General features: G+C 47.3%; 1 long non-coding RNA gene across 3 annotated transcripts in view; it reads left to right on the top strand.

Annotated features, from left to right (window-relative positions):
- Positions 1 to 21,230, top strand: part of LOC109490947 — a 33,829-nt gene extending 12,599 nt beyond the window's left edge. The window contains exons 3-4 of one of the 3 annotated variants that reach the window (XR_004624356.1): positions 2,088 to 3,858; positions 19,654 to 21,230. This is a non-coding gene — a long non-coding RNA (uncharacterized LOC109490947). Of the gene's footprint in view, positions 1 to 2,087; positions 5,973 to 19,653 lie in introns of those variants that run through there. The other 2 variants (XR_004624357.1, XR_004624355.1) reach the window with 2 other exon arrangements.
- The last annotated feature ends 5,324 nt before the right edge of the window (positions 21,231 to 26,554 follow it).

The following is a 26,554-nucleotide window of genomic DNA, read 5'->3' as shown; positions in this document are numbered from 1 at the left end:
GGGGGGCAGGGAAGCCATCACCTACTGACCACTCCTGGCTCTTCAGATCACATACAGTGGTAAAGCAGGTGTCGTCCTGAGGCCAGAACTGCAAGCGTGGAGCCCTGGGGAGCCCTGACCTCACAATTTGACCTTGGCCAAATCTCTGCAAATCTCTCTGCCTCACTTTCCTCCTCCATGCAGCAGGATGGGAGCAGGACTGACCTCCCGGGTTGTTTGGGGAGTGAGATCCAGAATGTACACTGCTTAGCACTCTATCAGCAGGCGGTCAATGCAGGAGAAGTGTTGGCTTCTTCACATTTGATTCCGTTCTCACAGCAAGCCTGATGGTCTCCATTTTACAAATGAGATACTTGTAACTAAACCTGCATTCTCCAGAAAGCAGAGCCTGGGGAAAGGATTGCGTGCTGCTGGATTATGTGTGTTGGGGAGTGAGGGAGCAGGAGTGTGAAGCACCAGGGGTGTTGTTTTCGTCTGCTCAGGCTGCCATGACAAATGGCCACAGACTGGACTGCTTAAGTGACACACATTTTTTTCATCATCCTGGAGATCAAGGTGCTGCAAACTCGGGGAGGTCTGCTCCGGGTTTGCAGATGGCCGTCTTCTTGCTGCATCCTTGCATGTCAGAGAGAACACAGAAGAAGCAACCTCTCTGGTGTCTCTTCTTATGAGGACATGAGTCCCATCACAGCAGCTTCACCCTCATGACCTCATGGAGATCTATTTGCCTCTCGAAGACTCCATCTCCATGTACCATCTCACTGGGGGTTGGNCCATCTCCATGTACCATCTCACTGGGGGTTGGGCTTCAGCATATGAATTTGGGGGGACACGTTACATTCATAGCTGGTGGGAAGTGGTGCCAGGGAGAGCTACAGTCAGGTGTGCACAGGAGAAACTGCTCTGCAGGATGACTCNCTTCAGCATATGAATTTGGGGGGACACGTTACATTCATAGCTGGTGGGAAGTGGTGCCAGGGAGAGCTACGGTCAGGTGTGCACAGGAGAAACTGCTCTGCAGGATGACTCAGGCAAAACCACCCTAGGAGGGAGAAAAGAGGAGAGATGTGTGCTGCTTTTTATCCTGGCTCATATTGGCACACATCTCCCGTGTTAATGATTGCACGTCCCCAGGGCAGCCACTTGGGTGGAGATCCCATGTGTTGGCATGTTGACCAGTTCTGGAAGTGGTGGCAGTGCCAGAGAGGTGGGGCAGGCCGGTGGTGATGGTGTTGCAGAGGCACGGTCCTCTGGGCAGTCAGCTGGGGGCCTCGGGGAGATGATTAGGAGGTGCCTTGTGGCCCAGGCAAAGTCAGGTGCTCAGGGGCCTGGGGACACGGCAGCAGGGGGCTCTGAGGAAGGCATGTGATGAATGTGAGGGATGCAGAGAAGCCGTGGACTTGCTCCCAGAAAGTCAGCTGTGAGTCGTCAGGGCACCAGGCTGTTTGGTGGTGGCCCGCTCCCCTCTCAGTGCCCACTCAGTCCAAGCAGCTGGGGCTTTTCCTTGATGCTCTGGCCTTGGGTTGCTGGGCCTGTCCTCCCTTCTGCACAGAGCAGAAGTGCCAGGAGCTTAGGGGTGACCGCTGACTGTGTCTCTGGGTGTGGGCGCCTGGCACTGGCTGCCTTTTTCAGGGAAGCGGAGCTCACGCCCAGAGCTCCCTGTGGGCTCAGCTAAGCTGCACTTGAAGGACTCTGCTGACATCTCTCCTTGCTTGGCTTCCTTTCCGTCCTTATTCAGCTTTAACCCTGGCACTGGTTTCCGCATGGCCCTCCTCACTATCACACGCGTATCACTCCTCGTCTCAGGTCTGCTTCTTGGGACCCCAACTGGACACATCACCAGAGGCTGCCCAGCTCCAAGCCAGGGACCCTGGACTGAACATGTTCTGCTGTCCTGTCCTTTGTCCTGCTGTCCCTCCCCTATGTGGTCACATTTCCTACACGTGAAAGTCCACTGAGGTCCCGAGACAGATGCTCTAACTGGCTGCTTGAGGGGACAGCCAGGGCCCCAGTGCCAGCAAGCACCTCCCACAGGTCCTATCAAGCAGTGTTCAAAGCTGCCATGTTGTTTTTCCTTCTCTTCAAAGGCCCACGAAGGAAACCAATGCTTCCCCAGCAGAGAATGCCCTCTACCTGAGAAGAAAGCTCCTTGGAAAATACCAGGAATCTCTTCAAAGAGCTCTGGAGTGAGAGAGAGACCTTTCTATTCCATTAGGAGTGCCCATGGAAACCAGAGAGTTCTCCAGAAAATGATGTCGAAGGTTGTCCTCAGACCCCCTGAGACCTTACAAGATCTTTTATTCTTCACAGGCCTGTGTTAGGTTCACTGGAAGGACTACAGGGAGTAGAGCCCATAGGGGCCCCTGATAATTACAACAGAGAAGTGGGTGAGAGCTGCAGGACCCTGGTGGGCTCTTGGGCAGAGCACAGAATCCCCACTGAGTCTGGAGTACGGTAGGGCTCTGGCCTGGTGGTCTAAGGGCCCAGGTGTGGCTGGCATCTTGGGGCCCAAGTGTCGTGGGAGTCTGAGGGCCCAGCTGGGGGCTCAGGTACACAGGAGAGCATAAATTTGAAAGCACATTCTTTGGTGCTGGTATGATTTCTGCCCTCTTCACTGGCTGCCCACATGTAGGCAAGCAGTTGGACCTATCCAGGACCAGAGTTATGAAAAGTGGAGACATTAATAATTTTTTGTCAAATCATGCTAATGACATGGGATAATACACGGGAAATTACTATGCGTACCATATGTCAGTATGCAAATATAAGTGATCATTGGTGAGGGATTATCCACAGACACCTGATATGTAAATAGAGCTTGCATTATAAACTAGGATATTTAATTTATCCATTTCCTGGATACACAGGAAACAAACTTTTGATGATTCTGTATACGTGAGATGTTTGTGCCAAGCACGTGAATGTGATCTGGGGGAAGATGCATTTCTTTCTGCAAGTCCAGGAGCATCGAGGGCCCTGGATTACATGGCTACTGCACGCCAGCACAGAGCAGAGCCTGAACGAAGCGAATTATTCTATCTGTTGTTCTCCTCCTGTTGACAAGGCTTAATTAGTGGTTTATTTCATATTGTTCTTGGAAAACTGGGTAGCTGATGACATCAGTTGCAATGGTGTGATGCATTTTAAACAGATATTTATTTACATAATGTGCTATTGCCAAAACCCAGCTCACACAGACCAGATGTTTTTATCGCAAACCCTTGGTATCCGGGGAAAAAATAAGACAGCGCAGCACGAGGGCCGTTAAACAGTGGGATTTCAAGGAACACACTCTTTTAAAATGCCATTTTGAATATTCTCATAAATTTCTTATTCTAGGAGCTACATTTACCTGAAAGAAGACGAGCTGTTAGTTGGAAAACAATGGTCAGGGCATTTGAGTCAAAATTTTGGTCATATTCACTCCCATTCCAAATTATTTTTTGTAATTATTTTCCTAAAGCTGTTTATCTAAACCTTGTGTCCTAATGTCCCTCCGAGGAAACGATGGGATGAAAAACAGGGTGGGAATTCTATCCTAGTGATACCATGGGTCAGCATTTCTTACCCCCTCTTAATGACTCCTGTCTTGTGTCTCCAATACCTGGTTTGCTCTGCAGACACACGGATCCTGAAAACCCCGCTGACACTGAGTCTCGCCTAGCATGCTCCAGTACTCAGCCCCCAGTGGCTTTCATGGAGCCTCAGAATCCTGCTTGACACGGTGATGCACCCAGCTGCCTGGAGCTCTCTGTTTTTGTCTCTCTCCCTTCCTGTGCACAGAGTCTAGCCACGCCTCTGAGTATCGTCCTGCTGCATTGCTCCCTTCGCCTTCTCTCACTCCCGCAGGTTTGACAGGTATGGTTTCTTTTTTCACTTCTAAATCATACTTTATCTGGTTTTCAGCCCACACTGGAATGTGCCTATTGTTCTAGCTGCTTTTGTTGTTATCCCACATCTACATGTGTTTGGGAGATAAATTAATCCGTGCATGTGATGCTTCAAATTAATATTTTTCTTAATTTTAAAACTTAATTTAGCTGGAGAGGGTACAGTCATACAGACATGCTCATAGATTATTGGTGTCCCTCTAAATTGTTATAACTCCTTGAAAATAAACCTGACAGTACACCTCCAGAGCCTTAAGTCATTAATCCTTCTTAACCTAGTCACTGAACTTCTGAAAAATCTGTCTTATAAAACCAGTCCCAAACTCAAGCACAAAATCACACGCAAAGCTAGTCATGATAGCACCACCCCTAAGCACATCCAATGGAAAAGAATCTAAACATAATATTAGGATGGTTTTAAAAATGGAAATAAGGGCATCTGAGTGGTTCAGTCCGTTAAGCATCTGACTCTTGGTTTCAGCTCAGGTCGTGGTCTCAGGGCTGTGAGAAGCACCCCGAGTCAGGTGCCGTGCTCAGTACAGAGTCTGCTTGAGATTCCCTCTCTGCCCCTCCCCCCACTCTCACACGCTCTCTCTCTCCCTCTTTTAAATAAATAAATAAATAAGTTAGGAAAAAATCTTTAAAAATGGAAGTAACTACACCGAAATATGACAATGAGAAAAATAGTGCAAGCTGGGTGAGTGGTAAGATGGAAAAATTTCATAAGGACTGACAGAGGCCATGAGCTCAGAATAGAACAGGATGGTGATATGGACACCGGACACGTTGAAGTGACATGGCCAAAATCATGGTAGGTGTCCTAGCTGCTGAGTGCTGCATAACAAACGAGCCCAAGCTTAGTGGCGTAAAGCAGCCGCCATTTGTCATGTTCCCATTCTACGGGTCTGGAAGTTGTTCAGAGTACAGAAGGCCTGGGGTCTCATCTGGAAAGACTCCAATGGCTGGGGTGACCGGAGCTTGGAATGGGAAGCATCTGGCAGCTTCCTCACTGAGACATCTGGTGCCTGGGCTGGGGTGGCTTGAAGGCTGGGCTCTGCCAGGACGGTGAGCAGAGTCCCTGCACACTGGCTTTCCACAAGGCTTGGGCTTCTCACTGCATGGGGCCAGGCTCTGAGAAGGAGCATTCCAAGAAGGAGTGTTCCACGAGGCCACATCGAGGCTGCATGACTTACATGACCTTCCTGTAAAAGTCAGGCGGTGTCGCTTCCACCACATTGATGGCCTGAAGCAGTCACAAGGCTGCCTGACTTCTGGGGGAGGTCGGAGGGGAGATGACAACACAGAGATGCCACTGTTGAGACTTGTTCATGGATCAGAAATGTTAGACGTTAGTAATGCAACTGTAAGGTCTCTTTCCGTGCGTCCGGTACAAAGGTGTTCATCCTTAAGAGAAGAGCTCGCAACACAAAGGAGCTTTAGTGCCAAAACACTTGATGCAAGGGGTTCTCATATCTTGTTTCCAGGAGAGCTATAAAGTCAAGTGGGTAATAACAGTCCACGCTGAATAGTCTAAAGATATTTCTATTTAAGGAGGAAGGAATTACATCAAATTCTTGGTTTCTATGATTCATTCGTAGAGGACATTTTCCCTTTTATTAACCTGTGACGATCTGTAAGCAGAAATTAAAACCCATGCCACGAGTCCTGAGATATAACAAGCACGGAGGCTTGTTATATACAATCTTACAAAGCTTCCTGGGTATAGATGTGAATGCATTAGCAGCCTGGTTTGTTCATATCCATCTAAGGATTCCAGGGGGGGAAAATAGGAGCAGACTCAATCCACAGAATTGAAAGAAATACTTCTCTCTCTCTCTCTTTCCTTCTTGAATTTGAAAGTAAATTTTAAATATTTATAAAAATGAAAATCCTGCTCATTTAGTCATCATTCTGAAAGCTTATTTCCAATTCTCCTGATTCGGTGACCTCTCGATATTTTCTGTGTGTCTCTCCAATATCATGTAACATATCTTGAATTATAGTTATTTGTACATTTATGTAACCCATATTAGATTATATTCTAGTATATTCTATGCATAGAGTATATTCTATGCATTTTGCATATGGTCCAATTAAATATTTATTTTACTGAATTGAACTGCTGTTTTCCTGCCTTGTTTTTGGGTGCACGCAATGACGAGCTGTTAAAGTTTTCAATCCTGAAGACGTCTTTTATATTTTCTTATGTGTTGGAGCATTCACCATGTGTGGTCTTTCATCAGTAATATGAAAAAAGACTATATTCATGGTCATTCATAATTTTTATATTTTAATTATGTTTTGTAATAGATTCTGAATTACATGTTTAATTTTTTTGCATGAATGGGAAGGGGACGCCTGGGTGGCTCAGTCGGTTGAGCATCCAACTCTTGATTTCTGCTCAGGTCATGATCTCAGGGCTGTGAGATCAAGCCCCATGTGGGGCTATCTGCTTGGCGGGGAGTCTGCGTCTCCCTCTTTCTCTGCCCTTCCCTCATGCATGCTGTCTCTCTCTCTCTCTCTTTCCTCTCACTCTCTCTCAAATACGTAGATAAATATTTAAAAAAACAGGAATGGATAGAATCATTTGCTTTTTAGAGAATATTTATTGTGCTCTTTGAGAGCAATGCTGTGAATATCTTTGCCTGGTCCATTTTTTTTTTTTTTTTACACAACACCCGGGTCATCAGGCACCTGCTGTCTTTCTTACGACTATGGGGAAGTTGAATAGAAAATGGGAGCAACAGTCAGTAAGGAGCTGGGGTGATGTGGTCAAATCCTGTGACATTCTGTATTGCAGCTTTCTTACTTGTAAATGGGATTTATGATACCTGTCTTAACTACATCATGAGGTTGCTTTAGAAACAAGAGAAAAAATAATGGTGCACCCTGACACACCACAGCAAGTCTGGAATAATCGTCATTGTACACACATTTTAATGGGAGAAGTGGCAAACACAGAAACACCTGTGTACTGCAAGCCTGTGTCTGATGTCCCCTCAGAGTAGTGTCCTGTGTCATTGACCTTGATTCAGCCTCAGAATGTTTCTCAACATGGTGTTCCTTGATAAGATTTGGCACATGAGATAAACGTTTTTAGGGAGTATGTTTCTTAAGTGACCTAAAGTAGTCATTAGGCAGGGAGTGTGCGGGCTTTTCTCTCCTCCTTGCCCACTCTCATCTGTGAGCACATCTTTGCTCATTTGTACAAAGGCAGCTCCCTCAACACCATCTCTACTTTGTACAATGAGCTCCCCTCTGTGCCTCCTTTCCTAGCCCTCACGCTCAGGCTCTGTGATGGGGTCCCGAGAGTAACAAGGCCCAGAGTCTGGGGGATGCACACAGGCAGACTCTGAGCAAGGCTTCAGCTCAGACTAATTATTGGCTCTCATCCTCCATGCTGCATCTGGAGAAGAAATGGATAATAAATTAGGCCATGTAGAATCGACTTGCTTGATGCCATTTCTCTGATCTGTCATGTTGCTTTCTTAATTAGAGTTCTTTTTTCCTCCTGAAAATACATTTATTAAGTTTGAGGTTATGTTGTCCATCTTGAAACCCCGTATCCTGCCCCAACTGCTACTTGGAAACTTATAACCCCCATGTTTTAATGAGAAGTGGACAGTTATTAAGAACACAGCATGATGAAACCCAAGAGAGATTTACTAGTTTCATAAAAAATGAATTCTATAGGCCCTTTCTGACACAAAAGGAGGCAGGAAAAAAAAAAGGTTCATTAAGGAGGTTATTTGAAAGAATGTGCTTAATGCACTGTATGAAGTCATTTGTGTTTATACCTGTGGGGACGGCCCAATGAACTGTGTCTTTCTAGGCATCCGCCACGCGGAGGGGCTATGAAAGCCAATGGGAGGACATTTGTGAATGTGCTATAAGCAACTTAGGAAAGACTTCTATTTCAGTGATGGACTCTAGAAAATGCAGACCAACCTTTCCACCAAGAACCGTAAGAAAACTGAATACAATATAAAGGAAAGAGGCCTGTCTATTTGTGGCCATTGCAGAGCTCCCAAGGCCACAGGATTTGAGGGCCAGGACCCTGGAAGGATGGCAGGTGTTGAAAAACCCTGAGGTCAGGTGGCATTTTACCCCCAAGGTGCTGTAGTAACCAAAGTCTGAGCTCTCAAAAGTCTCCCAGGCCTGGAGGACAGAAACAGGATCTCAGAGATCTTCCTGAAGAAGTCCTTGGAATTATCCCAGGCTTTCAGGTGAGAATCTCACAGGATATTATGTAAGAGTAGGGCTAAACCAGAAACCATTCAGGTCTCCTGAAGAAGGAGCCCCACCTTACATTCACCCAGCCCTGGCCTCCAGGCCAAAGTGAATGGTAGTCTTCCCCACAGAATGATAGTGTAATGAAAACAAACAGGTGAGACAAATAAGCCAGACAGCAGGAACCAAAGCACAGGGGATCTAGATATTGGAATCAGCAGACATGAACTTTAAAATAATTGTGATGAGTATGTTCAAGAATCAAAAGTCAGGTTTTGCCTGAGAACTAGAGGCAAGAGAAGGAAAATATCCAGACTGAATCACAGAAAGAGTAAGTGATGGAAAATATAGCAAAGAATGGAGGGACAGAGAAACATCATGAAAAGGTTGGATGTTCATAGCATCAACACCCCAAAGGTGAGAAAACAGAGAATGGATCAGAGATGATCTTCAAAGAGATGATGGCTGAGAATTTCTCAAAGGTACTCCTGATGAAGGACATTGACTCACAAATACAAGAAGCTCATTGATAATTATCACTTTGTGATGTTTGTCTAGCTGTACACATCTGGACTTATTTTCCTATATTTAATTTTTTTAAAAAAAATTATAAATAAAGTACTTTGAAAAAAACAAAGAAAACCCACAAAAAGCAGTGCAGTTGGAAGTGGTATGACTGATACAGTGGCCTAGGGAACCCTATGCCTATGACACAAGGCATAATAACTGTACAGAACATGCCATCCCCTATCGAGCAGTAAGGATACAGAGGTAGAAAGGCCAGTGTTGCTCAAGTCTACAGGACCTGGATTTGAATCCCAAATCAGTGTCTCACCAGCTCAGTGATCTCAGGCAAGTTTTTCAACCCATTTCCTCAACTTAAAGAAGGATCAACACTTCACGGCGTGGTTGAAATGAGCTGTCTTGCGCCTGTCTTTCTGCACCTCCTGTGCTTGGTGGAGCTCCAGTCTGCTCCAGCTGGGCATTCTTCTTTGTGGGTTCTCTTCCCCTCCCTGCCCTCCAAGCCTCGATGCCTCTTCCCTTCTCGGCTCTCACTTCATTCCTCTGGATCCCAGTTTGTACCTCCAGGCATGACCAATATGTGGACTCCAGACTTTCAACTCTAAGTGGCTTTCCAGTGAGTCCAAGGGGCAACCTAGATGTGACATGTTCAGATGCAACCCCTGAGCGTGCCCTTGCTACCAGTCCCCTGCTCTCTATATCATGGTACCCAGCAGCTCTGTCCTGCCCACTGCCCGGGCCCAGGAAACTCAGAGGAATGGCACACTGATTTCTCATACCTTCCACATCCCAGTCCCTCAGCAAATCTTGAGAGCTGTGTCCTCGACATATATCCCGATTATAGCTACTCCTCCCAGGACTGTGCAGCTCCCCTGTCCCTGAAGGCAGGGGAGGGGCCAGAGGCAAGGGGCTCTTTGGGGGTTGGGGGAGCATCCCAGGCAGGGCAAAGAGCAGAGGCAAAGGTCCAGAGGCTCGGGTGCAGCTGGCAAATTTGAGGACTAGCAGGGAGGCCAGCATGCTGAGAGGCCAGTATGGAGGGAGGCCAGAGTTGCACGTGGTTGGCATTTGTTCGTCCCCATTTGAGGCAAAGCCAGCTTTGGTCTTGATGGAAATTTTGCAGTCAAAAGACTAAGAGAGCCACAGGCTTCCTAAGTATAACATCATCCCAGGCTCTTCGTTTCATGTAGAAGGAAAGTGAGGTCCAGCAGATGAGCTGCCGGCTCCTTCAGGACGGTGGGGGTCCAGGAATTTGTCTTCAAAGTCAAAGGGGTGCTGTGATGTGCTGGTCCTGAGGAAGCGACGGTAACTGCAGCGCCGGCTCAGTCTCACCAGCCCAGGGGCCGCGTCCACCCATTCAAACCAGCAGGTGCTTGGAGTCCGAGTGCCAAAACCACTCAGCTGCTGGCAGGAGGGTCCAGGAGTGGGCTGGCTGCTGGGGAGACAGAAGCCCCAGCTTTGGTCCCATGCCCCCATCTGGTGCTCACCTGGTCTGACCCCATCCCCTGGCGCAGGTCTGGGGCTGCAGGTGCAGGGGCGCCGTGGCTGATAGCGCAGGATCAAACACTGTGGCCTTCAGACCTCAGCTCTGCCCTTTGCTGACTCACGGGAGCCCGAGCAGGTCACTGCCTCCCCAGCACCACTGCCTTGTCGAATGCAGGAGCCCGGCCCAGGCCCTCGTGAGGGTTTGTAATGGGGCACAGGCATGTGTCCTGCCTCCGTGAGCCCGTGGTAACCAGCGGCTATTTTTAGCTTTTATTATTATGGGCCAGGTCCTGTTTCTCTCTTCTGTTTTCTTTAGGGAAGTCCCTGTACACTGGAAATACTCTGAAGATACAGACGTGGGTACTGAAGACGGAGGCCTCCCTTACAAAGCATGGGGAGGGCCTTGCATGGCCTAACTCGGCCTGCAGCTGCTGACCCCTGCCTCCAGGGCGCCAAGCTCAGCTCTCAAATGAGTGGCTCTGCTGTGGCAGGGTCTCTTTCCGCTGGCCATACCCACTCCAGTTGGGCAGGCAGTCAGGACACACAGGCTCCGGGATAGCCCTCACCAAGGGAGGACCCGGCCAGAGTCAGCATGTCGTCACCAGAAATAGCTGGACACCTTCCTGTGAGACTCACCGCATCAAAGGAGGAGACCCAGCCAGGGACCCTTGTAACGGGGACAAGGAGGTGCTGGTGCCTGGTCAGGGTAGGGTCTGTGTCAGCACCCCGGAACACAGAACCGGTGGAATGCAGTGTTGGGGGCATGGCTCTCTGGAGCCAGCGCCAGCCAGGGCTAGACCCTGTGCAAGCAAGAGCCCAGTTCAGAAACGGGGTCCTACGTAGCCCCGCAGGGCTGGATGCAGGCCGACGCCATGAGGGGAGGAATGGTAGTGTGAGAGAGGGCCAGCTGGCCCCCTGTGTCAACCCCTCGGTGCTGTCCACTGGCTTGTGTCCCCCAGGAAGAGATGTCCACGCCCTACCCCCCAGTATATGGTAAATGTGCATTTATTTGGAAACGGGGTCTTTGCCGAGGTAACTTAGTTGAGATGAGGTCACGCAGGTGTAGGTTGACCCTGCTCCTCTGACTGATGTTCTTGTAAGGGGAGAGACAGAGAGACAGAGACATGCAGGGAGGACTGCATGATGACAGAGCCAGAGGTCAGGGTGACGCAGCCACAAGCCAAGGAACACCGAGGGGGCAGCAATGCCAGAAACCAGGGAGAGCCCTCAGGGACCCTGAGACACCCTGACAGCACTCCTGTAGCCTCCAGAACTGTGGGACAGGAAAGTTGTGTTGGTTTAGGCCACCAGTTTCCAGCGCTGTGTTACAGCAGCCCTAGGACACAAACACCCTTGGCGGCCAGGACAAAACAGGCGTGCGGGCTAGAAGGGGGTGGAGGAAGCCTTGCGCACAGAGGGAGAGGCCTTGCTAGGTTTGAGCAGAGTGGAGAGGGCCAGGGAGGGGGCGGAGGTGAGGGGAGAGAGATGGGCATGGAAGTAACAGCAGACGCAGAAGCAGCCTGAAACACCAGCTGAAAATTCCAGAATCTCAGCTAAAGACCATTGACTGTGGAAGGAGAGCCATCCCAGGCTTTTGGAAATGCTGGTTAGATGATTAAGGGAAGTCTCCCATCAGTCTGCTCAAGAATGAATGGGACACGTCACGCACAGAGGACCGGTGGCCGTGTCGTGGCACGCGGTGGAGGACAGAGCACCTGTCAGGACTGTCACTCCAGGGAAGCGATTCCCAAGGACTCCAGGAATCTTCCCTTCACAGATTTCACAAGGGGCTGGAGTGCTCAGTGTGTAGGGGTCCCTGGAAGAGGCTGTTCTGGACACTGCGTTCCCTAGATGGCTACAGGACCAGCTATGACTTTCCTATGACTGCTGTGATAAAGTACCATGGGCCTGATGGCTTCAAACCACACAAAGGTATTCTGTTCATTTCTGGAGGCCAGAAGTCTGGAATCCAGATGTCGGCGGGCCCTGTGCCCTCCGCAGGCTCAAAGGGAGGACTTTCCTTGCCTCTTCCAGCCTCTGGTGTTTGCTGTCGATCCTAAGTGTTCCTGGGCTGCTAGACAGGTTACTTTATTCTCTGCCTGTCGTCGCATGGCTTCTTCCCTGTGTGGCTCTGTGGCTCTGTTTTCTTTTTATTAGGACACCAGTCATTGGGTTAAAACCCAGCCCAATCCAGAATGACCTCGTTTTAAGTCATGGCGTCTCTGCAAAGACCTTTATTTTCAAAGGAAGTCACATCATGAGGCTCCGGGTCGGAGGGTAGATGTGGGTTTCGGGGAGACACTCTCCTACCCGGTACACATTTCGTGAGTACACACTTATCTCCTCAAGCTCAGGCCCTGAGTCCTGGTGCCTCGTCTTGCTGGCCTGACATTCTTTTCGTGATTAAAGCCTCCTTGAGGTATCACGGGTTTGGTGGGAGAGTCATGAGAGAAGAGTAAAACAACCAAAGAAATGGAAAAATTGTATCTGCACTAACACAAACCAGTTTTTTAAAAAATAAAGAGAAATTTAAAATATTATTTTTTTCCAGTCTGGTTGGGTGAAGAAATCACGTTAGAAAACCAGTGTTTTCTATGCACTGTTGTCGATAAAGTCACGAGAAGTGAACAGTAAAAGCTTTTCCTCAGCCACGCCGCCAGACGGATCCTCCCTCTTTCCTGCTCGAGGACACGGTGCCACTCTGTGCACTCAGCCAGGAAGCTTGTCCTTTCACGTCTCTCCCTGGGAGCACGCACGGAGATGGACGTGTTTTTTATTGCTTTTCAGCACGGGAGTCCACGTGCCCCCATTACCTGCTGTTGCACAGGAGATGCCGGGGGGAGTGCCGCCTGCCCTTTCCTTGTGGGTGCGCAGTCTCTTCTGACAGTACGTACCTCTGCGGCTATCACCCTGGACGGTCTGGGTTCTGCTGCTCTGTTCATCTTTTGCATCCTCATAGTTCAGTCATTGTCTTGACTTGTACTTATATTGCAAAACCCGAATTTGCCTCTTAGCAGCCTGAGGCTTGGTAGCCTTGAACTTGATTTTCCCCCAGCATGTGGCCTTGCAGCTGGTGACATGGGGTGGTTCTTATGTCACAGCCAGCTTATTTTTTCCCCTTTCTTTTCTTTTCTGATTCAGAAAGGTAGAACTATTCAAGTATTTCCTTGTGAAATTAGGAATATATAGATTGCTTTTCAAGAGCGTTCTCATTTCAAAGGAATGTAAGATTAAGGTGCACACATCTGCAGTCTGTAAAAGGCCTTGAGGATACAGCTTTTCAATAAAGAGATTGTCTTTTTATTTGGTTTGATTAAAAACAGCAGCATTCCCTGCTGCCAAATAACTCACCTGGGTTTTATCTCATCGCTATAAATAAGCAGAACAGGCATGCATCACAATGAGCTCCATTCAAAACATCAAGGTGAAAGTCTCGAAAGAGGCTCCCTGTGGCCATGAGTCAGTTGCACTTTCAAGATCAGAGGCAGCCAGTTTCTTAATATCTTTATTCTTAGCCATCTGGTCATACCACTTCCTGGGACCGGGGTCCTCCTGCTCGGTGTCCACTGAGCTCAAAGCCGTGTGTCCAGGCTTATCTGTGCTGTGTCTGGCTCACATAGTGCATGGCTGGCTGTTGACGTGCATCCCTGCCATTTTCATGTGGTCGGCGGGGGGGCACACCAGTTTGCCGGTGCCTCTGGGATGGGCATGGCTGGGCATACTAGTTCCAGAGGTCTGAGGTGGAGCACTCTGGAGTGTGAGAGGTTGGAAAAACAAAGAAGGAAGAAACAATGTATCAGCTCCAGAATGATGATGATGGTGGTGTTGATGGTGATGATGACGGTGTTGATGATGATGTGATGCTGACGGGAGTGGTGATGTGGATGATGATGGTGGTGATAGTGATGATGGTGTTGATGGTGATGGTGATGATGGTGTTGATTGATGGTGACATGATGGTGATGATGTTGATGGTAATAATGGTGATGATGGTGGTGATGATGATGGTGATGGTGATGTGATGATGATGTTGATGGTAATAATGGTGATGATGGTGGTGATGATGGTGGTGATGGTGATAATGGTGATGATGATGGTAATGATGGTGTTGATGGCGATGATAATGATGATGATGTGGATGGTGATGAGAACAAGGATGGTAGAGATGATGATGACAATAATGATGACGATGATTCCTATTGTTTGTAGAACTTACTCTGTTCCAGGTGCTTACCTCTAATTTAATCTAATTTAAGCCTGAAGCCCTAGGATTTAGTCAGTATTATGAGCCCGGTTAGGAGACTTGGAAACTCTCCTTGGTGGAGTCTTATTCCTCTTGTTTGGGACAGTTCTTTTGGAAAAGCCATAATATGGACTATTAGATGGGCCCTCTCATGGATCTATCATCACATATGTGATGTTGAAGGCAGGATGCCATCCATCCCTGTCTGATGGCCCCATGAGGTGAGACATAGAAACTGAGACAAAGTGCTCAGAGAAAGATGAGAGGAGATGAAGGAAGCTTACCAGGCCAGTCTCCATCAGGAGCATTGCCGCACTTTCACCATGCATGGTTAGATAGACTCTCTCAGAGTTCCCAGGGAAGGTGTGGGTTGAGGCACAAATGTCACTGCTGATCATGATTTTGCTCTTTCCTGAACTGGACAGACCTTCTGACAGACCAGAACAAAAGAGGCACAAGCTCAGGGCAGTGATTCCTGAATAGACACCAGCAGGACCAACCTTAAATATTTATTCTCACAGCTTAGAGCTCCAAGATGTGTTGGGACTCTTTATGTTGTCTCTCTGAGTACATTCTCAGTCCCTCAAAATCTCAGAAATTCCTAATGTGGGACAGATTCTTGGGGGAGAATTCGTTCCACCTAATTCCTTATCAGATCTTTGTTTTTCTGTGGTTCATCCACTCCTAAACCTGATGGGATTTCTGACTATACAACCATCTACATTTCACTTAAAATCTATATTATGAATAAGGCCATAAAGTTGCAGTATTTCATGTTACTGTTAAAAATGATAATGGGGTGCCTGGGTGGCACAGCGGTTAAGTGTCTGCCTTCAGTTCAGGTTGTGATCCCAGAGTCCTGGGATCGAGCCCCACATCGGGCTCCTCCGCTGGGAGCCTGCTTCTTCCTCTCCCACTCCCCCTGCTTGTGTTCCCTCTCTCGCTGGCTGTCTCTGTCTCTGTCGAATAAATAAATAAAATCTTAGAAAAAAATAAAAAATAAAAATGATAAATACTCTATATTTTCTCTTCCACATCTTTCTTGTTAAAATACGTGCTAAAACAATGTAATTTAATGATTGCACTGGGTCTGAACTATAGTTGTTATGATTTCAAATTCCATGTTCTTTTGTCTACTTTCTGGGACTTGCCTTTATAGTATTGCAGATATATACATCATTATCTGATATCATCATCATAGTTCAACGCAACCCTTCTCTGGCAGAGGTCAAGAGACAGAGTCCAACTGTATGGAGGACCTGGAGTCGTCTTACCAGGTACAGGTTTCTGGGCCAATGACACACCTGCTCTATGATCACTGCTCGGCAGTTCCTTGGTGAATGACTTCACTGATATCTGGAAGAGATGTTTTTCTTTCTAAGATTGCCTTTTTTATTAAACTGGTTAAGTATTTTTGTAATTGTTCCATCCCCCACGCTCATTATCCTCATCATTACATACTCTTTTTAAACCAGTGATTACCCTAGAGAATGCCACAGGCGCCCTGACTTACCAAGCTTAATATAAAATAATGCTTTTACTTGTTTCCAGCCATGGCAGGAAAGGTAGGGTGCCCTGACTGCACATAGCCTTGTCCCACCTCTTGTGTAATTTTTGTCATTTACTTTAATTGCGTATTATTTGCACTTGATGTGGACACTTCTATTTAGATTTGTTCACATGTTTGAAGTTTACCCTTCTTTTTCTTGTCTCAGGTCTTACGTGGAGTCATTTCTCTTCCACTGGGAGGACTTTCTTCAGCCTTTTCTGTCAGGCTGGTCCTCAAGCTGATGGATTCTGTCCATTTTTTGCCTCAGCACGTTTTAATTTTACTTCCATTCTTAAGATATATTTTTCCTAGAATTTTAATTTAAATTCTTGGTTTTGTTGCTGTTGTTTGAAGACAGAACTTGATTTTCTCCTGGCTTCCATCATTTCTAGAAATAGTCAGCTGTAACTCTTACTGACATTACTCTGAAAGTCACTTGTTTTTTTTCTCTGCCTGATTTCTCTCTCGTTTTTCTACATTTTCCTACGTTGTGTGTAGGTGAGGGTTTTTTGCAATTACCATGTTTGGGTTTGTAGAGCTGATTGAATATGTGGCTTTAGGTCTTTTGTTAGTTTTTGAAAATTATCATAATTTCCTCTCCTTCTTTATTTTTCTCTTTGTGTTTTGCAGGTAATGGAGACCTTCTTGCCACATCCCTGTCTCTCCTATTTTCTTTCTGTCATTTTCATCATGCTGCCTGGGTAATTCCTTCTGACCGACCTGCTAGTTTGCCAATTCTGTTTTCAGCTCTTCATAATTTTCTGTTAAATTCATTAACATGGTGTCATTGTAGGTTTTTTGTTTTGTTTTGTTTTGTTTTTTTGGTCCTTGAAGATCTCCTTGGGCTTTTAAAAATAGTTTGTAGCTCTCTACAAAATTCTCTACAAAAATAGTTTCTAGTTCTGTGCAAAAATTCTCAGCCTGTCCTTTATTTCCTTGAGCACATTAAGCCTTGTTACTCTCCAGCCTGTGTCTGACAATGCCATTGTCTGGATCCCTGTGGGTGGAAGTTTCTTTGTATTTTAAGTAATGTTTTCTTATCTCCTCATGCATGGTAATTTTTGACTGGGTGCAGACGTTATATTTGAAAAGTTGTAGAGATAATTCGAGGCTCAGTGTGATGCTCTCTTCCTACATAGAGGACCCTAACTAGGAGAGGGGACTCAAAGCTGGGATTACCTTGACTCTCAGGGACAGGTGTGAATCAATGCTTGACTACATCTTTTTCTAAAGGTCAGTCTACTTCTGGTTTACCTTTATTCCTAGGTTTTTTTTTTTAAAGATTTATTTATTTTTATTTTAGAGAGAGAGAGACAGTGAGAGAGAGAGATAGAGAGAGCATGTGAGCAGGGGAGAGGCAGAGGGAGAGAATCTCAGGCAGACTCCCCACTGAGCATGGAGCCCAACTTGGGGCTCAATCCCATGACCCTGAGATCATGACCTGGGCCAAAATCAAGAGTCAGGCACTTAGACTGAGCCACCCAGGCGCTCCACATTTATTCCTAGGTTTTAACTCTTTGATGTTCCAGCTCGATGCCTCGCTGTTTACAGAGCCACCCTCCGTGGCTGGAGTACCCTGAATTCCAGTTTTTGTCTCTATCCCTGGGAGTCTGTCAAAGGTTCTGGTCATCACTTTGTGTTCTGCTGCTCATTTCAGCAGGAGGGGAAGCTTCTAGGGTAGATGTCCCCAAATGCTAGACTCGCCTGTTTTATTTTTCTCTCAAACCTTGGTTCTATAATTTTTTATTGCTGTATTAGTTTTATGACAACTTTAAACACATTTCAACAATATTTTCTCAGATTTTATGGTTGTTCTCATTGGGAAGCATTAGTCTGGTATTAGTGAAGCTGGAACTCACCTGTATAGAAGTGCGTTAACCATTTATTAGATAAATCTATTTCATAGAAATTTTGCATATAATACATGGGAAAGAAATTGAGCCTACCTGCCAATCTCCTTCTGCACGGCTATGATCATGCTAAAAAGGACAGCTCTCATGACAGCACTGCAATAGTTTTGCTCTAGAACGTTCATGACGCTCAGATACACTGCCAGCCTGTGTTTTCTGATATTAACTGCCTGTGAGATCAGCGTGGAGATGGTCATCCCCTTAAACAGGGCACTGGACCATCTGGCTGCATCTCCCGTGTCCTCACCTGCCTAGAAATGCTGCAGAGTCTTGGCCACCACCGATCCCCCTTCTGCCTTAACGCTCAGCTACTTTTACTGCTCGGGTATCCTTATGGTCTTCATCTGAGTTTGCCTTTGTTATACTGCGCATGGTAGACAGTGATTTGAAACCCTTTCTGGCTCACTTTTACAGCCACCATTTGCTGAGCCACAGTTGTGTGCCTGGCACTGGCTCCGAGAGCTCCCTTATGCTTCTCAGGCACACCTCTTCACACTGCTCTGCAAGTTCCATGCTTCTGTGCTCACCTGACAGGTTAGGGACCAAGCCCAAAGAGGTTGCATCGCTTGTGGAGGTCACACGGGGAGTGTATAAAGGAGCCAAGAGGTGAAGTCAGACTGGGCTGGCTCTTCACCTGAGCCCTGGCTCTCGCACTACACCACTTTGTTAGAGCGTCTTGCACAAACAGAAGCACCTCAATTTCCAGAAAGGAGAACGTAGGTACATAGAGGCGTTTATTCTTAGGAATGAAGACTGTCTAATGCTATTGACTTTGATTTTATTTAGTAGGACTTTAGCCCAAAAAACTCAAATGTATTACTGCCTGTAGGTAGACAAGTTGCACATTCTATGGCCATTCTTTACTACTTACCTTTTACCTCTGTATATGTGCGTATGTACAATTGGTAATTTAATGTGTCAGCTTGGCTGAGCCATACCCAGTGTTTAGTCAAACACCTGGCTACATGTCCGTATTAAAGTACTTTTTTAGAAGTAATTAACATTTAAGTAGCTAGACTTTGATTAAAGCAAATTTTCTTAATATGGGTGGGCCTCATCCAATCAGGTAAAGGCCTTAGGAGGAAAGACTGAAGTTCACTAAGAAGGAAGGCTGTCTGCAGAGGCCTTCAGACTTGAGCTGCAGCGTGAACTCATCCCTGGGTCTCCAGCCCGCCAGCCTTCCCTGAGGATTTCAGGCTGGCTCTACATCTCACAGTTGCATGAGCCAATTCCTTAAAATAAATCTCTCTCTCTCTTTCTCTGTCTATACATATCCTATGGTTCTGTTTCTCCAGAGGACCTGACAAATGCTGTGTGCATGAAAAGTATTTTATTTGCAAATAAATTACTGAGTTAATCCCAAGCCTCCATAGACATCATCACATTTAATAGAGTTTATGTTCTGAGGGAAATTTCTGTAAGTGGAACGCGGTTTCATCTAGAAACAGTTTTCTTAGGATCTGCTATTGAACCCTCGGCCTGTTTTCCCAAAGACCAAAGCCTAATATTATTTGGAAACACTCGAGGGGCAACCACGGGCTGTGGCTTGCCAGCCTCTCATCTGTCACCTGGTCAGCATTGTCTGGTGTGCAGACGCTGTGGACATGGGAGTGCTGGTCAGCTGCAGGGCGTGGGTGAGGGCATTAGCGTCCAGCCAACACTGTGCCTCCAGATGAGACCCGAGGCGTTTAATCATGTAAGCCTTCCATTGAACACGTTGTTTTCCTTTAGTGGAGGCATCTTTCAGCTTTGCGTTGGATTTCTAGAACATGGAGGAACCTCAGGAGCTTCCACGTGTCTTTATTTTCAAGGTTGCTTGTCTTGCAGATGCTCAGCATGAATTCTGCAGGCCGGTGTCTCACTCCGTGTTGCTCAAGGATGGAGAGCTAAGTGCTTTGTCATCTGGCCACCAGGGAGGCTGTCATCATGGAGCAGAGAGATGCCGGCTCTAAGTTACAGAAAGTGCAGCGATACTAGCCAGGCCACCCACGGAACAAGACTGACGGGGCCGGGAGGGGACCTGGAAGGACTGGGCGGACAGAGATAGCCCTGGGTCCTTGTCACATCTTCCGGAGAAGTATACTTTAAGGTTGGGCAGAGAGGAGCCGCGCCAGGCTCTTGGACTGTGGGATATGTCTCAGGCACCCCCTTAAAGTGGCTTTTGAACAACATGATATAAAGCATTTATTTTAGTTCAGCTATTGTTGGTCTCTGGAGTCAATGAAGGAAGATTAGCAGAAGAAAGATACCATTTTACTCTTTGAGTGTGAGAAAAGAAGGAGGCATCTTCCTCCACGTTTTACCCAATTCTGATTTACCTAACCTTGTGTCATGACAGGATTTTTTTTAGCAAGACAAGATGGGTCACTCCACACACTGGGCTCAGTGCTTGCATTGTTCTCAGTGACAAAAGGAGGCTCAGAATGGAAGTGTGGACACCGCTGTGCAGAAAAGATTCCCTTTAAAGGCAATCAGCATTCATGAGAGAGAGAATGAGCGCCAGTCCAGCTCTGGTGGGGAGGCCTTCCAGCTGTCTTCAGAGTCTGATTCTGTCTGACTTTGCTCTCTGCAGCTGGAATGCTCTGATGTGAGGTACAGGCTTGTTTTCAATAGCAAGGATGACAGTGATAAATCTTTCCTATTCCCAAGCCACTCATTTGGGAGGCCTCGAGAGCACACAGGAAATCACGGGAGAGCTTCCGTGTTTCACATGCCTCCATTTTGAAGGAAAGATCTGTCTGTTGTCAGGAGAGCTTCAGAGTTCTGTTGAACGGTGACACAAGAAACAAAACAGTAACTCGTGTTGGGAACCAGTGACGACTTCAGTGGTGCACGTGGACAGGCCTGGCCCCCAGGCAGGGATCAGTCAGGGGCCCGGCAGAAGATAAAATCCAAGTCAGATGGTTCAGGAGACCTTGAGGAGAGGTCTCTTCTCAGACGTGTGGGCTTATTTGAGGAAACAAGGAGGGAAGATTACTGTTACTCCCCAGACCTAGAGGACCAAGGTGGCGAAGTGTCCCTCCTTGACCACACCCCAGTCAGGGCTCTCTGAACCGTCTTCCAAACGGGACCCCGACTTTTGGACTTCCCTGTCCATCTCTGCATCACACAATTTCAGCAAAAGTCCTGCTAAGTTGGTTTAGCCAGAACCGCCCACCCTGCCCATGCGGTTACCCCCAGCATCGGCTCTGGTCCGTCACCTGCACTGTCCTGATGATGTTGGACCCCCAGCCTGCCTCCAGCAAGAGTCCTGAGGCGCCAGGTGAGCCGGAATCCCCCCTCGGCTATAAGCTCCCACATTTACTTCTCGTATTCAGAGTTGAGCCCACCCCAGTCTCCTACTGCCAAACGCTTCTGTGGCGGTTCCTGGAGCTCTTGCAAGAATCCCTCGGAATAAAGTCTGCGTCGCCATCTTACCAAGTGTCATGAATAATTTTTCCCTTTAATAAGAAGGAGGAAAGGGTTCTATCTGAGCTCAGCAGGAGTGGGAGTGGTGAAGAAGGGACCCCAAGTCACTGCCAGAAGCATGGTCTGGAACGGGAAATGGAGAAAACACAACTCTCTTGCCCTGCCTCCAGTGTCCTGGGGTGTCTCCTTGGGCTGAGGCCGAAAGGAAGCCTGCGCAGCAGGGAGCCCTGCAACAGGCCCTCGGGTCTGGTAGCACAAGGCCTGTGTCATAAGCGCCCTGTAGGCTGGAGTCCTAGTGGCACCCTTGGCCTTTGTTCTGCCTGTCAGCAACGGAGTGAGTCCAAACTCTGCACGGTATGTGGGTGTGGGCTGGTTTATGTGTGCCAGTCTCGGCCTAGAAAGCAGTCTCTGCAGGCTTTAAAGCATGGCTGCCCGTGACCCTGTCCACCACGTGGCAGGACCTTCAGAAACACGGTGAACCCGTGTCGTCAGCCAGTTTAGAGTGACTGAGTCTGAGAGACAGAAGGAAAATGAAGGACGGAGACCCCAGGGCTGCTTCTCATTGGTCTGTGCGTGCCCAGTTCTTTGGGCAGTAACTGGCAGATAGGGAGTCCATTAGAGCTTTCCAAATGCATACAGGAATGAATGAATTCCATTCAAGGCATAAATAAAGTTTTAGAGGAAACCACAGCACAAAGTTAGAACACTGCTCTCTTTACATTAATTCTCAGTAGAGTAAGGGTGTGAGTCCAGGACCCCCGAGGCAGGAACTTCCCTCTCCTTATCCCTGTCTCCATGGGATCCAGGATTGTTGGGTTTGAGGAAGCCCCAGGGACTGGAGCTTGGATGGCACGGGCACAGTGATACACTGACATATGGCAATGGAAAAGAAAGCCGGAAGTGAGTTGCGTATTCTGGATTAATCCAGGTTTGACCTTCTCTGTGGCATTTGCACCTTGTAGCCCCACAGCACAGTGAGATATGTGCCCACGGTGGGAATACACGTGCAGACAGGATGCGGAGCGTGTGTGTCTGAGTATGTGTGTGCCCCTGAATGTGGTCGTATTGGGAGAGGTTATGGGTTGAATTGTGCCTCCCCCAAATTCCTATGTTGACACTGTGACCCCTAGTACCTCAGAACATGACCTTACTGAAAACTAGGGTCCTTGCAGGTGTATTTAGTTAAGATGAAGCCATCCTGGAATAGGTGGGCTCCTGACCCCACATGACGGGTGTCCTTATGAAAAGGGGGGGATGTGGACACAGGCACACACACAAGGAAGCTGAGGGCAGAGGGTGAGGGGATGCGCTCACAAGACAACAAAGACCAAAGACCAGAAGTCAGGAGCGAGGTAGGAAACAGCTCCCCTGAGGCCTCAGAAGGCACCAGCCCTGGGGGCACTCTGGTCTTGCACTCCGGCCTCCAGAACTGGGAGAAAATACATTTCTTTTTTCTTTTTTTTTTTTAAGATTTTATTTATTTATTTGACAGAGAGAGAGAGAGACAGCGAGAGAGGGAACACAAGCAGGGGGAGTGGGAGAGGAAGAAGCAGGCTCCCAGCGGAGCAGGGAGCCCAATGTGGGGCTCGATCCCAGGACCCCGGGATCATGCCCTGAGCTGAAGGCAGATGCTTAATGACTGAGCCACCCAGGCGCCCCTGAAAATACGTTTCTGTTGTTTATGCCACCTGGTCTGTGGGACTTTGCATAACAGCTCAAGCAGATTCTTTATACCCATCTTTGTGTGGGCTCGTATAGACATGCAAATACGTGCACCACACACGCACACACACACACTCACACACATCGAGTGCACCTTCCAAACACATAAAGGAGTCCCTAAATGCTCCCACCTACACCCCGAAGTCCTTGTTGGCCTTCCTTACCCCTTCCTCAGGGGGCAAGGAGTAGCCTGGGATCCATGTCAACCCCAATGTACGCGGCCACCGACCCCCTTCCCTTCCGGTCTCTGCTCTGCAGGATTCCCCCCATCCAGAGTGGGGCCCTTTGGGAGGTGACCGCACCCCTCAGCAAGGGCCCGGGCTCGGGCACTGACACTGTCCTGCCCTCTGACCTGCAGGACCTCCTCTGACCTGGCTCCAGTACAGATGGAAGGCTTGAGCCCAGGCTTGCACATAGACCACGTTCCCGAGGAGGAAGTTCAGGAGACAGTGAGGGGTTTCAGTCCGTGTGAACATGGGCAGGACGCTGTGTGCCATGTGAATGCCCCTGCTGTGTTCTCTCAGCGCCTGGGACTGCACGTTTCACAAAGCAAGGTGTTTGCCTGTGTGTAGTGACCATGTCATCACTGAAGCAGCCGCATGCAGTTGTGGTCCTCAGTTTCCCCTTCATGTGCGTTTTTAGACAAGCATGGGCGCCCATGTGAGAAGCCTAGAAAGATTTATGATTTTTGACACTTTATATATTAGTCAGTTTGTTTTTCTTTTCAGTTTCATTAAAGCCTTCTGCTGTTGTTTGAACATTTAAAACAAAAACCATGTCAGGATTTAAAACAATCTTAAGCGACGACTTGGGTGGCTTAGTCAGTTGGGCATCTGCCTTCAGCTCAGGTCATGATCTCAAGGTCCTGGGATTGAGCCCCTCATTGGGCTCCCTGCTTGGTGGGGAGCCTGCTTCTCCCTCTCCCTCTGCCCTTCTCCTCTGCTCATGTTTTTTTCCTCTCTCTCTCCTTTGCTCACTCTCTATCTCTCAAATAAATAAAATCCTTAAAAAAACCACAATCTTAAGATGGGAACTATTTTTTCTTAATGGTTGGATAGCTTCCAGGTGGCTATGGTAATTTTTAAACCCTACTCCAAACCAGAAAAAATAACCCAGACTGTTGTTAAAAACAAGACATCAATCCCAAAATGGAATTGCTTGTGCCAAACCCCACATCACCAAGCCAAGAACCAACTTACAGTTTGGGCTCTCAGTTCCTGGGTACCAGGTAGGGGATCTGCCTTATACACACTGTAGGGGCCAAGACCCTGCCCCAAACTGCCGCACTTTGACATACTGATTATCTATTTTGAATTAAAAGATACTTAAGAACAGCCAGTGCAAAAAGAACACTCTAACCCCCACTTTGCTTCCAGAAAGCAGGAAATAAATGTCCCGTGTAAAAGGTACCAGGACATAAAGAGACACCCTTACCACCAGAGAAATGGAACTTCGAGCCCAGAAGGCTGTATAAACACCCCTTGTGGAAGGAGCCCAGATGTTCTTCAACAGATGTGGTCCATACATACGATGGAATATTCCTCAGCCATCAGAAAGGATGAATACCCACCATTTGCAGCAACATGGATGGAACTGGAGGGAATTATGCTAAGTGAGGTAAGTCAAGCAGAGAAAGACAAATATCATATGGTTTCACTCATATGTGGAACATAAGGAATAGTGCAGAGGATCATAGGGGAAGAGAGAGAAACTGAATGGGGAGAAATCAGAGAGGGAGACAAACTATGAAAGACTCTGGACTCTGGGAAAAAACCTGAGGGTTACAGAAGGGGGGGTAACTGGGCGACGGGTATTAAGGAGGGCATGTGATATCATGAGCACTGGGTGTCATATTCAACTAAGGAATCACTGAACATTATATAAAAAAATGGTGATGTACTATAATTGGCTAATTGAATTTAAATTAAAAAAAAAGAAAAAAACACCCCTTGTTACTTTTTACTAAAAGCCCAAATTCTGTTTAGAGTTCCTTACTAATTGAAGCTCCCAAAGTTATTTTTGCCTTATCACCTGCTCACAGATTTATTGTCTGTCTAAAAAGTATAAAAACCATCTTCCTTGGTCATTTCTTTGGGTTTCAGTTTCATTATTGGGTCTCTGAGTGCACATAATAAAACTTCGTGGGTTGTTTTTTCTCTTGTTAAACTGCATCATGTCAATCTAATTATTAGAGCAGCTGGAAGAATTGTGGAGGGTAGAAGGGATTTTTTTCCCTTTTCTATAACCCGTTCCATCCCCTAAAGGGAAGTGACCTTGCAATAACCAACCTGTTTTTTTTTTCCCCCAGTATAACTTCCTTGTTTATGCTCCCCTCTGCCTGTAAACCCTCTAATTTTTTACAGGACCTCGGAACTCCTTTCTAGCTGCTAGATTGGATGTTGCTGATTTGAATGGATTTTTGCTCAATAAACTCTTAACAATTTTAACAGGCCTCCATTTATCTTCTAATACTGCCAAACGCCAAAAACACAGTCATTTGCAATTGAGGTATACAAATGAGCAAGAAAAATGATGTCCAAAGTCTGAGGGTCTGAACACACCTGTCCTCCTCTGCAGAGAATGTCTTGGTTGATGTGGGTTCCACATTTCTCCAATGACTGACACTGTGAATTTGATTGTGGGATTGACAAGTTGCTGGAACATTCTGGAACCATGAAGTCTACCTTTTCTGGCATATAAGAAAAGAAGAGAGGTGCTAGAGTGTGTGGACAAAGTCAGGTCTAACCACAGGATGACAGGAGACTGAGCTCCTGGTGGGGCCTGGAGATAGGTGTAGGCAACAAAGCTAACCTTCAGGGCTCTGCCACCTCCCATCTGGAATTCCTCCTAGCCCACCCCTACCTTTCTTCGTTGAAAACCACCTCCTTTTCAGAATGGCTCTGCCTTTCCTTCTTGTCTTCTGCCTGTGCAAGCCCTCAGCATCTCCAGCCTGACACAGGCTTTGGTAGGAAGCACAATGTGGTTTATGTAACTCAGGGGCTGGCCACCTGTCCCACATGCTATTCCCTTTGCTGAGGGTCACGCCAACTTAACAGATGACATCTCCTGGCACTCTCTCTCCTCCCCAGGACCATCTGCAGACAAGGTTTTGACTCCAGAGGGGACACTCATTGATGCCAGTGGTGGAGACAGAGTTGGGGAGGGAGGGTTCAGGGTCCCAATGGAAAGGCAGTCACCCAAGCGATGACGGTGATTACACTCGGTTCTCAGAGTCACAGTGAAACGAAGCTGCATGGAGCAATTAAAAATGAAAATGGCGGAACAATATGGCGGGCCAGTGATGAGGGACTGACTTATGTTCTTTGACATGTATTCATTTATCCTGTCCCAGAACTGGCAAAACCAGTGCCAGGACTGCATGCTGTCATTTACCATCCACACACACCTGGCATTGGGATCATTTTGCTATTTGTTTGGCTTTATTTTTCACAAGTCAATAGGTTCTGGATGGTGTTTCATACTTAACTTCCCTCCCATTCAAGAGAACTCATTTCATCCGATTTTCCCAAGTGAAGGGTCCCAAAACATGTTTTCTTTTTTGAAACTCAGATAAATTCATAGAATAGAAAATGCACCA

This window comes from Ailuropoda melanoleuca, chromosome 3 (genome assembly GCF_002007445.2).
Source record: "Ailuropoda melanoleuca isolate Jingjing chromosome 3, ASM200744v2, whole genome shotgun sequence".
Classification (NCBI taxonomy): Eukaryota; Metazoa; Chordata; class Mammalia; order Carnivora; family Ursidae; genus Ailuropoda; species Ailuropoda melanoleuca.
This window is presented reverse-complemented; position numbering and strand designations above follow the sequence as displayed.